General features: G+C 33.5%; 2 non-coding genes across 2 annotated transcripts; one reads left to right on the top strand and one right to left on the bottom strand.

The window, feature by feature from the left end:
* The first annotated feature begins 8,980 nt into the window (after positions 1–8,980).
* Positions 8,981–9,099, top strand: LOC112469726. The gene has a single exon (XR_003042724.1). It is a non-coding gene; the product is annotated as a 5S ribosomal RNA (ribosomal RNA).
* A 2,894-nt stretch (positions 9,100–11,993) lies between these two features.
* On the bottom strand, positions 11,994–12,100 carry LOC112469898. Its single transcript, XR_003042752.1, has one exon. It is a non-coding gene; the product is annotated as a U6 spliceosomal RNA (small nuclear RNA).
* Positions 12,101–16,256: the final 4,156 nt, after the last annotated feature.

The following is a 16,256-nucleotide window of genomic DNA, read 5'->3' as shown; positions in this document are numbered from 1 at the left end:
ACAATTCAATAGCAAAGAAACAATCCAATTTAAAAATGGGCAGAGGAACTGGATAATCATTTTTCGAAGAAGACATATAAATGGCCAACAGGTACATGAAAAGGTACTTAACATCATTGATAATCAGGGAATTGCAAATCAAAACCACAGTGAGATATCACCTCACACCTGTTAGAATGATTCTTATCAAAAAGAAATAACAAGTGCTGGCAAGGATTTGAAGAAAAGGGAACTCTTGTGCACTGTTGGTGAGAACGTAAATTGGTACAGCCACTGTAGAAAGTGGTATGGTCATTCCTCAAAAAATTTAAAATAGAACTACTATGATTCAGCAACTCCACTTTTGGATGTATAGCTGAAGGAAATGAAATCACTATCTTGAAATTATATCTGCACCCCCATTTTCATTGCAGCCCTATTTACAATTGCCAAGAGATGAAAATAACCCAAGTGTCCATTGACAGATGAATGGATAAGGAAAATGTGAGATATCTATATATCTATCTATATCTCAGTCATAAAGAAGAAGGAAATCCTGCAATTTGTAACAGCATGGATGGCCTTTGATGGCATCATGCTAAGTGAAGTAAGTCAGACAGAGAAAGACAAATACTATATGAACTCACTTTTATGTAGAATTCAAAAAAACCAAGCTCATAACTATAGAGAACAGATTGATGGTTGCCAGAGGCAGCGAGTAGAGAGTAGGTAAAATGGATGAAAATGGTCAAATAATTTCTCATCACAAGAAGAAAGAATTTAACTATGTGAGGTGATGAATGTTAACTAAAGTTATCATGGTAATCATTTCACAATATATACATATATCAAATTGTGTTGTACACCTAAAACTAATACAACATTATAGATCAAGTATATCTCAATAAAACTGGAAAAAAAATTTAAAGAAGAAATGAAAAGACAAAGCTCATCTATTTCACTCTTATTTAATAACTGAAGGAAATCTGAGCACTTGAACTTCCATTTTCTATCTTTGACTAAGAAATCTAACATTTCTTTCTGTAGTGCTCTGTGAAATATGAAAATCGATATGTAATTGTTTTAGTTTTACTCCAATTACATGGATAGAAAAATTAAAAAAGATTAGGATGTGTATATTTTATTAAGCTATTAACCTTTTAAAAGGCATGAAAATAAAAGGCAGAACCCTACAGAAATACAGGACTTTCAACTTGGAATTTGAATTAGAGTGGGTGCATGTGGTAAGAGACTTTTTATGTTTAGCCTGGCACTACAGCTTGAGTTGAGAAAAACATAATGGTTCCTTAAATTCATTCTTTTTAAAATACAAACCTCTTGACTTTCAGCTCTATTTATGATTGAGTACCTAACACTGGACTCACCTTGCTGCTGTAAACAAAAATAAAAGCTAGGGAAATTGTGTAAAACAACAATTGCAGGCACTGGACAACAACCAAGGCAGGCTTATTGCTCTTTAGAAAAGGGAAGCACACGAGGCCAGCCTCACATTCATCTCAGCACAGGGATACAGAGCCCAAGCAGAGAACAGCAATCTATGGGCAGAGGAAACATCAGAGTTTAGGTCTACTAAGATAGCTGGGTTTGGAGTGCAAGGTCCCATATAGGCTGGAGCTGCAAAGAAGGAGCCCTCCTAAGCTGCATAAAAATTTCCCTTGGGTGCTTGACCCACTATTAAGATATATATGAGCAGGGCAAGACTCCAAGAGACATAGCAGAGAACAGTGTGTGGAAGACTGAGAGCTGAACAGAGATTTCAGAGGTTGCACAACAATGGGAAGACATAAGAAGTTAGGCCCAGCTTAAATGTGGAATGTATAAACCTTCATGAATAACTAGGCACTTAATGGAGACCACAGAAAGGCCACATCCTAGGATTAAGGACCATGAACTAGCAGTATTACACAATAAGAGTAAGGACTAAACTTAAATAGACACTTGCTTCCAGAACCCAGAGGAAGGCAATATAATCTAGAGCCTCTTCACTGTATTAACCACTATATTAACTAGCAGACAAATAAACAAACAAACAACCAACCACCAAAAAAAAAAACCCCACTGGGCATGCAAAGAAAACAAACAAACAAAAAACAAATTACCATGAGATAAAACAGTAAAAGAAGCAGACCCAGAGATGATTCAGATTAGAGTTATCTGATTAAAAACTTCAAAATAATTATAATTGTTATGTTAAAGAAACTGGAGGAAAGAATGGACAAAATGGATGAAAAGACAGTAATTCAGTGGAGAATATGAGTTTATAAATAGGAATCAAATGGCCATTCTAGAAATGCAAGTTGAACTACCTGAATTCAAAAACTATTTGAATGATTACTACACCAATCTAGACTCAAGTTAATCACAGAAAATATTTAAACTGAACACAGAAAGAAAAAATGAAATAGAACAAAGTATGAGAAAAATGTGGAGCACAGATAAAAGGTCTAATACACAATTAATTTGAGTCCCAGAAGGAGAGGAGAGAGACAGATATCAACAATATTTAAAGAATGATGGCTGAGAATTTTCATACTCTTAACGAGTGATAAAGCTCACAGATTCAAACATCTTCACCAACATCAAGCAGCATAATAAAATCAAACCTAAGCACGCCATAGTCAAACTTCTGAGAACTTAAAATTAAAAGAAAATATTTAAAGCAGCCAGAAAAAAAGATATAATATCTCTTAAGAAAAGAATAAAGATAATAGTTGATACTTTAATAAAAATTTATGGAAGCTGGAAGGCAATGGAATAACATCTTCAAACAACCAAAAGGAAAAAAGAACTGCCAACCCAGATTTCTATACTGGAAAAAAAAAAGTAAAAAAAAAATGTCCTTGGACAAATAAGAGCTGTAAAATCGCATTCTTAACAAGCTAACATGGTAATGAGTTATAAAGGAAGCTTATTCAGGTTAAAGGTAAATGATCCCATATCATCACACTGAGTAAATGAAACACTATTGACTATTAAAACAACAATCATAACAAATATGTGTGGAGTTATAACATAGGGAATAAAATCTATAATAAAATCAATAAATATATGTAGGTAGGGATAAATGGAGATAAACTGTTGTAAGATGCTTGAATTATTCGTTACAATGACAAGTACACTGTAATAAGTTAAGAACACATTTTGTAAATTCTAGGACTAACTTAAAAGACTGATACTAAAAGGAAAACAAAAAAAGATAAAATGGAATATTAAAATATTCAATTAATAAAAACATGAAGGGAGGACGAAACAACAGATGGGAAAAAACAGGAAACAATTAGCAAAACAGTAGATTTAGCTGCAACTTATTTATTTCAAAATTAGAGTGAATGTAAAGAAACAAAATTCCCAATTAAAAACATAGATTGTTAGATTTTTTTAAAGACCTAATTATATGCTGCCTACAAGAAACACATCAAAATATGAAAACGCAAATAAGTTTAGTATGAAATAATGAATCAAATGTGTCATTTAAACAACTAACCAAAGAAAGCAAATATTGTTAGATCAGAGAAAGTAAACTTTAATACAAGAAGCTATTACTTGAAATAAAGAGGGACATTCCATACTGATAAAAGAGCTAACTCAACAGAGAGCAACAACAATGCTTAACTGATATGCACCTAAGAACATAGCTCTAAAATGCTTAAAGCAGCAGCTGACAGAAAAGGATAAATCCACAATTATATTTGAAGCATTCAACACAGCTTTCCCAGTAACTTATAGAACAACCAGAAAATTAAAATATAAAACATCTAAATAACACTATCAGCCAATTTTACCTACTTAGTAGTTATAGCATACTATACTCAAAGGTATAAATACACATTCTTTTCAAGTACACATGTAACATTTATCAAATAAAACATGACTTGGTCCATAAAACAAGTTTCAACAAATTCCAAAAGTCAAAAGTCATATAGTATATTCTTTCTGACCACCATAGAATTAAATTTGTCCTCACTATCAGAACTATAACTTAAAAATCTCAAAGTATTTAGAAATTAAAGAACAAATTTCAAAAATAATCCATGGGTCAAAGAAATAATTACAATGGAAATTATAAAATATTCTGAGCTGACTGTAATGAAAATGCAACCTATCAAAACTTGCAAAATGCAGCCAAAGCAGTATTCAGAAATAAATTTATAGATCTAAAGGTATATATTAGAACAGAATAATGGTTGTAAATCAATGATATAAGCTTTCAGTGCAAGAAGTTAGGAAAAGAACTAAAAAGAAAATCCAAAAGCAGCAGAAGGAAGGAAATAACAACAAAAAAGCAGAAATCAATGAAATAGAATACACACATGCAGTAGAGTATAACCAGAGTCAAAAATTATTTCTTGAAATTAATAAAATTAAAAAATCCTACAAATCTGAATAAGAAAACAGAGAAAACACAAAATACCAATATCAAGAATGAGATTCTATAAATAACTTTATACCAAATATATGAATACTTAATGAATGGACAAATTACTTAAAAATCACAATTTACCAAAATATAATAAAGAAGAAATAGAAAATCTGAATAGTCCTATATCTATCAAATAAATGAAACTGTTCTAACAAAACTTTCCATAAGTAAACTCCAAGTACAGATAGCTTCACTGGCGAATTCTATCGCATATTTAATAAAGAAAAGATACTAATTTTACAAAAATTATTTCAGTAAAAGATAACATTTCCTAATGCATTTATGAGGCCTGCATAACCTGTATATAAAACTTGACAAGGACATTACAAAAAAAGAAAATTACAGACCAATGTCTTTATGAACATAGATACAATAATCCTAAACAAAATTTAGCAAATGAGATTTATTCTAGGGTAGCAAAGGCAGTTTAACTTTAGAAAATCAACTAATGAAATTTGCCACAATAGTAAAGTAAAGGTGAAAGCCCATACCATTCTCTCAGTAGATTCAGAGAAAGCATTTGATAAAAATGAACACCAGTTCAAAATGAAAACATCTCAAGCTGGGATGGCAGGTAACTTCCTCAATCTAATAAAGAGTATCTAAGAAAATCCCCTAGATAACATTATACCATATGGTGAAATATTGAAAAATATAGCCCTAAAATCAGAAAAAGGCAAGGATCCTCACTATCACCACTTCTATTTGACATTGTATTAGAAGTCCTAGCCAGTGTGATAAAATAAGAGAAAGAAGTATACAGTGAAAAAGATTCAAGTAAAACTGTCTTTACTACAGACAATATTGTTGTTTACATTGAAAAAACATTTTAATCGATAGAAAAAAACACTAAGACTGAAAAGTGAATTCAAAAACATTGCATAATAGAAGTTTAATATACAAAAATCAACTGTATTTGCATATGTTACCAACAGTTTTTTAAATGAACTTAAAAAAATACACTTATAATGATATTCAAAAACAAAATATTTAGGAATAAATTTGATAAAAAGATCTGTAAGACATTTATTTATACTGCCAACTATAAATCATTGTGAGAAAATTTAGCAAATGAATGGATATACATAATATTTATGGAATAGAGAACTTGATATTATTTTAAAGTGGCTATAGTATCAATTTGACCTATAGATTTAACATAATGCTAATCAAAACTCCAAGCAGCATTTTGCAGCTAATCAACAGGCTGTTTCTAAAATTTATATGGAAACCCAAAAGACCTAGCAAAACTATCTTGAAAAGAATAAAAGTAGAGGACTTACATCACTTGATTATAATGCTACAATAATCAAGTACAGTGAGGGTATTAGTGTATTGGTAGACTACAGGTCAATAAAACAGAACAGAAAGTACAGAAATAAATGCATACATGTACAACAATTATGTTTTGACAAAAGATTCAGGTAATTAATTCATCAGGAAATGAAGATCTTTTTTAACAAAAAGTACTGGCACAGCTGGATATTTGTATGGGAAAAACTTTGGCTTTCGTCTCACAACATACACAAAAATTAATTTGAGATTGATCAGGGACATAAACATAAAATCTAAACCTTCAAAGCTTTTTAAAGAAAACATAGGCAAATATCTTCATGAATTTGGGGGAAGCAAGTATTTCGTAAGGGACACAAAAAAATTAAAAACTAATTAATTTAATTGTAATTAATTAAAATTTAAAAAGCTATAAAATTAAAAACTCATAAATTGGACTTTATAAAAAGTAAAAATTTCTGGTCATCAACATCATTAAAAAAATAAAAAGGCAAGCCATGGAAGGGCTGAATACATTTCTCAATATATCCATTTATAAAGGACTTGGATCCAGAATGAATAAAGAACACAAATCAATGAGGGAAACACAAACAGCTCTATAAATGGGCAAAACCCTCAAATAGACAGTATACGAAAGAACATGTACAAATGGCCAATAAGCACATAATAGGAGCTCTACACTATTAGTCATCAGAGAATCCAAATTAAAAACATGAGATACCATGTCATACCCTTTAGAATAACTAAAATTTAAAGGAATGACAATAGTTTCACATCCTTTCCTCTTTCCTTTCCTTCTTCCCTTCCATTCTCTTCTCAAATGATTCAATCCTAGAGCCATTATGTGGAACAGAACAAGATAGGTGTCACATGATAGAGGTTTGGGTTAGAACATATATCAGAACTCTAACAGGGTGAGGGGGTGACTGTGGTCAGGGACAGTCCAACATGGCATATTGAAGCATAAACAGGGTGAGACAGGTGCTCACACAGAGGAAAGCCCAGTGTTAGATGTCTGAGCCTGAACAGGAGAGCAGAGTCCATAAGGGAGATGGCCCAACATGGGGAGTTGAGCTGAGTGAGAAGGCTGTCGACATGATAATGGCCCAGCATGGAGAGCCTAAGTGGACTGAGGAGGCATCCACTTGGACAGGAGGCTCAAAGCAGGTTTTCAGAATGTGAACACAGAAAGGTGGGTGTCCTGGTAGAAGAGCGATATGGAGTGGAGTGTCAGAGAGTAAGCACATGGAGGATGACCACATTGGGGAGGGGATGGCAGTGGGCACGGGAGATTGAATATATTCAGCAAGTGATTAAATAAGTAAATATAATAAGTATAACACGTGTCAGAGAAAGGAGCTACACATATGGAAAGGGGAAAAACTAAAGTGAACCCAATGAGTAGGACTGGAATTGGAAGTATTGGTGTAGATTCATGGTTTTCAATACATGGAGAGAGGTATAGAAATAAATACAGATGTAAATGTATGTGTTTGGTGTGTGTGTGTATGTGTATATCCACCCATATATTCCCTAATTCTTTCCTGAGAGAGGCACTAGGAGCAGTGATATACCAATCACAATAAGCACACCATTACCTAAATCCGGGTTTCTAAACACCATTTTTCACTAAAAGAAACTAAGCCTCCTTGGAGAAATGGATGATTCTAGGGCCGGGCAGGAAGAGTACAACATGATCTTGGATATTCCTGTGCCAGAAAGCAAATAATTGTTCCAAGAATGTTAGAGACATGTAAAAAGGACACAAAAGCCAGCCTGTAGCATCAAATCTGGTATAATTTGACTATCAAAATAATGATAGTAATGGATTATTCCCCACTGAAGAACATGAGAAATCATGAGTATACACAGATATCAATTAATACATAAACAAATTAAAAGTTTAGGAAGCAATGGAACGGTTACCTAATCTCAGAATACCGCCCCACAAAAGTATTAATTACAATAGGAAAAGATTAAGCCTTGCAGACACCGCCTTATTTAAATGATCAAAGTGAACAACATTGGTAAGAGGACAAATTAGATTCATGTGCTTTTATGACAATCTTGCCAAAGATGCATAACCTTAATGTAATTATTTAAAAAAATCAGACAAACCAAAATTTGGGGCCATTCTACAATATAATTGGCTTAGACATTTCAAAATTTTAAAAAGGGAAACCTGAGAACAGTTCCCGTTTGATGGAGAATAAAGAAATTTGATAATTAAATGCCTCATATACTTTTTGAATTGGATCCTTTTACTAGAAGAGACATTGCTGGGACAACTGTTAAAGCTTGAATTAGTGTCTGAGAGTTAGATGGTCGTAATGCACAAATATTAACTTCCTAATTTTGATGGTTATATAGAAGAATGTCCTTGTTTATATGTACACATTAAAGAATTATGGGGAGATGGGACATCAGGTTGGCAACTTATTTTTAAAATGATGACGGAAAAAAATGTTTTTACTGTTACTTGTAACTTTTGTGATTCTGTCAAAAAAAATTTTTTAAATTAAATTATAATCTCTCACACAAAATATCAAATGTTGGTGAGGCTGTGGAGTAGCTGTTCCACACTGTTGGTGGGGGGGTGGGGGTTAAATAGTAAACCACTTTGGAAAAATGTGTGTCTGTTTCTTATAAAATTAAAGTTCTACCACCCTATGACCCAGTAATTCCACTCTTAAAAATGTCCACAAAAGGATTTGTCCCGAGTGTTCTTAGCAGGTATATTTGACAAAGCCCCCAAACTAGAAAGAACCCAAATGACCATCAATCAGTGAATAGATAAATAGATTGTGGTTTATCCATACAATAGATGCTATTCAGCAATTAATAGGAACGAACTGCAGATATACAGAACGACATGGATGAATCTCAAAATAATTATGTTGAGTGAAAGAAGCCAGACACAGATGAGTTTATGTTTATGATTCCATTATATGAAGTTCAAGGACAATCAAAACTAAACTATAGAAATTAGAATAGTAGTTGCTTTAGGGGAATGGAGATTGACTGGAAAAAGGCCAGAGAGAATTTTGTGGGTGCAGAACTGTTTTATATCTTGATTGGTTGGTGGTTACATGAGTGCATATATATTAAAACTCATCAAACTGTATACTTAATATCTGTGCTTATTATTCTTGTAAATTATACCTCAATTTAAAAAGCTTTGTGATCTACGGCGGCTGCTGCAGAACAGCCAGGAGAAGAGTGAAAAAAAACAAAAATAAAATAAAAAGCTTTAAAAAATTAAAAATTGTCTATGGCCATGTCACTCTGAACAAGCCCGATCCCATCTGATCTCGGAAGCTAAGCAGGGTCGGGCCTGGTTAGTACTTGAATGGGAGACCACCTAGGAAGACCGGGTGCTGTAGGCATAAAATAAAATAAAATAAAATAAAAACAAAAATAAATAAAAAATAAAAAATTTAAAATTCACTAAATCATCAGCAGTGGTTTTCTCTAGAGGGTAGATTCTTTCACTTTCCACATTATGTATGTATTTCTGAGGTGTTTGAACTTTTTTCAACAAGCATATCTTAATTATTACACAATTATTACACAGACAATTTCTCTAAAGGGTGCTCAAGTAAGTAGTTATTTTAGAAAAAAAATTAAGTTAGATCTTCTTTTAATAGATACCAAAAGAAAAAAAAGTTCAAGAAAGTTGAAGAGTTGATATATACAATCAAGTCATAATTGTTAATTAAGCCATAAATAATAGAAAGTAAAAGTTAATATTTACCTGATTTCTGAATGACAAATAAACTTGCATGCTTAAAACAATGTTGGGAATCTAAAGGAACAGATTTTTGCTGCATAAAAATATTGATGTATAATAAAACAAAAATTAAGTGCAACAGGAAGTTGGGGGATTTATAAAAACATAATATTTGACAGATATATAGGCAAAGTATGTGAATTCTAGAAAGCAAATAAGAATGGAGGGAAGGAAGAAGGGAGAGAAAGGAAAAAAGAAGGAAAGAAAAAAAGAGTGGAGAGGGGAGGTGTGAAGGGGAGGGAGGAGAGGAGATGGGAGGGAAGTTAGGAAGAAAGAAAAGGAAGGGAGGGGACAAAAATGGCTAATCAACAAGTGAATAAAAAGTAAACCTGAAACTTTACCTACCAAATTAGCAAACTTTTTTTATAGTAGTTGAGAACAGTCATAGAATGGCAAGACAAATTCTTGGTCATTACCTGTAGGAGTGTAAAATTGTCACATTTTTGGAAACAAATCTAGCAATATGTCTTTAATATGTTTATATTCTTTGAACCAGAATGGCACTTTTTGGAATGTGTCTAAAGGAAGTAAAAAAAAAAGTCGCTCTTTTCCGGATTATTCATAGTAGTCAAAATAATAAAAATAACCTAAATAATAACGATGGGACTAATTCGTTAAATCACGAGACAGCTGTTTGGTGGATTATTCTACCTTTAAATAGTATGTACAATGAGTTTTTAACGACGCGTTTTTCTTTTTTATGCTTTTTGAAATGATCATGATAAATTAAAGATAGTATGGCTGGTCTCCAGTTTGGCTCCTAAACAGACATTCTTGGTTGGTGAAAAAACGCTGTCGGTCTCTAGACATACCACATTTCCACCCCCTTTCACTGCATTTCAAATATATTAAACGTTAAATGGTACCTCTGCCCCCATACACGTGTATTGCTCAGCGTTCGTTCAGGAAAACTCAAGCCACTCTACGTCTTTTGGGTACAAAAGGTTTAATACAGCAAAAGGGGCTTACATGATTGTTGGGAGAGCCGAGAGAGCGGACCTTAGGGCAGCTGCTGCGAAGGTAGAAGTGAACGCTGGAAGACTCAGCCTGGAGCGGGTGGCTCCTGAGAACTTGCTGGGAAGCCTCGGTGACTCTCACATCTGTGCAGCATCTGGCTGTCACCATCTCTGGAGAATAATAGGTTCCTTTTTCCTTCTGCCTTCCAAATTCACCCCAAATTCCTTGCATGCAAACTGCAACCTGGAGGGGGGAGCATTCTGGGAAATGTAGTTCTCTGCTGCTCTGAAATGCGTAGGAGAGGGTGCGAGTGATGCTGAGTGCTAGGTCTGAAAATCAGTCCCATACTTACCTGTCAGAGTCAGTCAGGCAAGTAGTCAGGAGGCCACAGTATTAGGGTTGAATAGAAAAATAATCTTGATTATAGATAACAGAGATTGTATTATAAATTTTATTATTAAAATAACTCATTTTCACATGTGTGGCATTCTCAATTTATTCGTAACAAATTTGCAAATCAAAACAGAAGACAAAGCTATAGGATTTGAACGAAGTTATAGAATCTTTTTAAGAAAGTTTAGAAAATGACAATATTTAAAAACTGGTCACTTGAAACCCTCATACACTGGTAGGAATGTAAACTAGCGCAGCTGCTTTGGGAAACAGTCTGGCAGTTCCTCTAGCATGTTTCTTTTAGGGGTGATAAAACTGTTCTAAAATTAGATAGTGGTGATAGTTGTACAACTCTTTGAATACACTAAAAATCTTTGAATTGTACACTTTTAAAATAGTGGTAAAATATACATAAAATAAAATTTATCATCTTAACAATTTTAAGTGTATGGTTCAGTGGCATTAAGTATATTTACATTGTTGTGCAACCATCACCACCATCCATCCCCAGAACTCTTTTCATCTTGAAAAACTAAAACTCCATACCCCATTAAACAATAACTTTCCATTCCCTCCTCTTCCCAGCCTTTGGCAACTACTGTTCTACTTTCTGCCTCTGTGAATTTGACTACTCTAGGGTACCTCATATAAGTGGACTCATACTTTGTCTTTTAGTGACTGGCTTATTTCACTGAGTATAATGTTCTCAAGGTTCATCCATGCTGAAGTATGTGTCAGAATTTCCTTCCTTTTAAAGGCAAGATAACGCTCCATTGTATGTATACACCACATTTTGTTTATCCATTCATCTATTGATAGACACTTAGGTTGCTTCTACCATTTGGTTATTGTGAATAATGTTATGAACATAGGTGTTCAAATAGATTTCAAGACCCTGCTTTCAATACTTTTGGGTATGTATCTAGTAGTGGAATTGTTGGGTCATATAGACATTCTATTTTTATTTTTTCGAGGACTTGCCATACTGTTTTCATAGTGGCTAAAATTTCACATTCTCACAAGCAATGCATATGAGTTCCAGTTTCTCCCCAGCCTTGCCAGCACTTGTTATTTTCTGTTTTAAAGAAATTCTTTTTTATGACAATCATCTTAAAGAGTATAAAATGGTACCTCATTGTGGTAGAGAATTTTTTTTTCACAAATTTGCATGTCATCTTTGCACAGGGGCCATGCTCATTTTCTCTGTATCATTCCAATTTTGGTATGTGTGCTGCTGAAGCAAGCACTCATTGTGGTTTTGATTTGCATTTTGAATTCTTAACTGTTAAAGGGTGAATTTTATGGTATGTGAATTATATCTCAATTTAAAAAGCTATTAATTGAGAGACCCTAGTAGCCCTGAACATACCTAATCCCCAGATTTTAGTTTCTAAATGTCTTTCTTCACTAAGGGGACCCAATCTAGGACAGAGAAAGTATGGGGTGAGCCTGTGACATTTCATTGTGCTGGAAAGCAAAGAAGTGCTCAAATAATGATGGGATATGTCTAAAAGACATTGGCCAAATTTGGGACAATCCAAGCATCAAAATGAATGACTGTAATTGACTGCAATATATCCTATAAATAACAATCAATGAATTCATGGTAATCACAAGGAGAAAAAGAGAGAAAAGTGATTATAGAAGAGTACTAGTGAATAGATGTAAAAGAAAAGAGAATTTAAAAACCACCATTTTGCAACTGCTAATGAAATAATTGGCTCAAATAAAGATTGGTCATAGATGCTACAGCCATTAAGTGAACAATTATTAGGAAACCAAATATTCACATGGTATCGTCTACTAAAACACTCATTGATTGCAAATGAAAACATATACCTTCGCAATGGGGAAATCTGGCAAACACTACTGTCAACAAGTGATCAAATTCAACATCACCAATTATAGAAAAACTTGATATATGTGTTTCTTAATATGACACAATATCACACACACGACATCAACTATTACATATTCTTACTAAAACATGTGGTCTGAATGTAATCAAGAGTCTCTAGATAGGATCTTCTTTTCCCAGGAATTCAGAGGATAATGGGACAAGCTAAAGAACACCAGGTAGGATATTCCATAAGGCAATTGACCTGAAATCTTAAAAAATTCAATACCATAAAAAAAGCAGCAGCAGCATAGAGACTGCTGTAGATTAAAAGACACTCCAGAGGCCTAATTAAACAATAATAACAACAAAATACCATACCTGTGCAGTAAGGTCCTCCTGCTGGCTACATATAGATTTTGTAAATTGATGCTAAAATGATTAGGTACATTATTTATCATGCTTCAGTGATAATCTAAAATATTTATTGTTAATACTATTTAATGAATGGAAAATTTTATTGAAATCTTTCATATTCCCTCCCCTACAGAAAAAGATATCATAATCACATAAATGACTGTCCACAAAAGCATATAATATAGCATGTGCTTCAAGATATTTGTATGATTTATCATTAAATCACAGATTCAGCCCGGAAGAAAACAGAAATGTATGGAATAATTTTTCATTTCACTAGGTATGCAAAAACCTGTTATTGTCATTAACTGTAGTATGGGCCACTCCATACGTAATATTTCTAGACAAAATTAAGCTTTTAAAATAGCACTGTCCAAAAGAAATATAATGCAAGCCACAAATGTGAGCCCCAAATTTTATATTTTCTAACAATCATATTAAAAAGTAAAAAGAAACAGGTAAAATTTTAATAACATATTTAACTCAATACATTCAAAGCATCATCATTTCAATAAGTAATCAATATAAAAGTTAACCTCCTTCGCTGTACTATTTTTGAAATCTGGTGTATAATTTACACTTTTCAGCACATTTCAATTTCAACTGGCCACATTTCATATATTCAATATTGGCTTATATGTTGGAAAGTGCAGATCTAGAATATAAATACTGAACTACTGAATCTAAATAAAATGAGTTTTAAGTGCTATAGATGAACAGCATCAAATACAAAATGTTTAAAAGTGAACTTTCCTAATATATATTTTTGATTTGCTTTTGCAGTAGAATTTTTTTTAGGGATGAAAAACTAAGCTGAAAAATTCCGTTTACCTACTAAGTGACTAACATTTTTGCATTTAGGATAAAAAAGTGGAGATAACAGTTGGTAGAGGAAAAGAACCTTCAATTTTACATATATGCATTCAAAATCATTAAACACTGAATTAGCTTATAATACAGTTTGCTTACCATAAGTGTCTGAATGCGAGGGACATAAATATTCCAAATTCTGCCAATTCTCCCTTCAAACCTGCCTTAGCATTTTTCCGTTTAGGTTCTCACTGCCCAAGCCTAAACCAAAGTTCTTTTTCACGGGCACCTGGGCTGGTAGAGAATGCTTCTCTCTGTTTTCTTTGCTTAGGAAGTTGTCCCAGCCCTGCCTCACAGATGCCACCAGATCTGTCTTTCCTTTTCACATTCCTTTGCTGCACAAAGACTCCTGGAGGTGCAGCTCCACCACCTCACTGCGTCCCAGCCATCCTGGATGCAAGGTTTTTATTATCTGGCCGAACCCTGTCTTTCTACCTTGAATGCCACCCACCTTCCCTCAGTATCCCATGCTCAGCCCTGATGTTGCACTTTCTGTCATGCCATTTCCCTCAGCTAAGACATTCACTCCTCCTTCTGTCTAGTTAAGTCCTATCGCCTTTCCTTGCCTGTTGTAAATTTCATTTCTTTCAAGGAAGCTTTGCTGTCTTGACTGTTGGCAGACTACTCTCACCTCCTTCTGCTCATGCTGGGTCACCTGTTGTCTAATGCCACTTACTGTCTCAGGATTTTCCCCATGTGTATCATAAGCTTGCTTGTGAGCCTGCGGTATCAGGTCACGGAGTCTCACATATTATTGCCTCTTTGGCAGCACCCCATGTGGGGCTGAGGAACAATATGCACTCATAGATACTCACAGAACTGCCTTCTCAAGGCTTCTCCACAATTTAGAGATATCTAGAAATTATAAAGACATACATAATGCTTGCATTTGAAAAAAAGTGTGAGACCCATGTCACTTCTGCTCATATTTCACTGATCCGAGACCAGCATGACATGACTGGGGTTGGGATATACTCCTTCTTGAGGAATTTCTACAAATTGCAGGGCAAGATATATAATTCTTATCCAGGAAAAAGGAGTCAAATAATCAAGAACAATAATATACTACTAAAGCATATCCAAACAATAAGGGCATTTTCCTACTTAATCACAACTCGTTGTCACCTCTAACAAAATAAACAATAATTCCTTAATATCATTTAATATCCAGTCTATATTTTAAAATTTCCAAATATCTCAAAGCTATATTTAAAATTCACTGTATTCAAACTAGAATCCAACTAAGGACTAATGTAACATGGTTACATGTCTTTACGTCTTTTAAAATCTAGGACAGTCAGGAGCCTCCATTTTTTCATCATGACGTGTTTTGTCAAAATACTAGAATAGTTGTCCTAAAGTATGTTCTACATGCTGGATTCGTTTGACTCCTCATGGTGCCAATTTACCCTGATCTATCTTTGTATTTCTCATAAAATAAAATTAGATCTAAGTAATCAGTTAAACTCAGTTTAAACATTTTTGGAAAGAATATTCATAGGTAACACTGTATTGTTCATGTTACATCACACCAGGAAGCATATGTCTTGCTGTCTTACCATGAAGGATAAGATTGATCATTGGGTTAAGGTGCTGACAACCTGATGCTTCCGGTGAAGATTTTTCCCTCTTGTAATTATACCTGTGGTGTGAGACTTGAACTATGTATCTCTCCACCAATCTTTCATTCAGAGGCTTTGGCATTCATTGATGAGCCTGCCTAAGTTAATTTTTTTGGGGGTTGTAGTAAAATGATTATTTTAATCATTACTTCTAATCATTGGTTAGCTGGCATTCTTGTATAAAGAGTGCTTTCTTCATCATCATGTCTAGTATGTATATGAGATAGATCGCCATTAGATTAAAATGAAAACTTTTAGGACCTTATACATTGAGTTTTTCATCTTTTTAAAAATGAATATTATACCATGAACAATTTTCTATATATTTTTTGAAAATAGTTTTGATGATTGTATAATATGAATCATGGTAATGAATGACTATGATGAGTATTAATTTAACAAAAATATACAGGATCTGAGCATTTTAAAAGTTTTTCATATTTCCTTGACTTTCATGGCCTTGACATTTTTAAAGATTACAGGGAAAGTATTTTATAGAGTGTCAGTCAATTTGAATTTGTCTAATAATTTCTCATGATTAGATTTAGGTTATGCATTTAGAATTTCTATCTGGCTCTTTAAAAAAAGTTTTCCTATTTCTTCATTGAGATTCTCTGTCTGTTCACTCATTTTGCCCATATATATATATATATATAT

Source organism: Pteropus alecto, unplaced genomic scaffold (genome assembly GCF_000325575.1).
Source record: "Pteropus alecto unplaced genomic scaffold, ASM32557v1 scaffold86, whole genome shotgun sequence".
Taxonomy (NCBI): Eukaryota; Metazoa; Chordata; class Mammalia; order Chiroptera; family Pteropodidae; genus Pteropus; species Pteropus alecto.
This window is presented reverse-complemented; position numbering and strand designations above follow the sequence as displayed.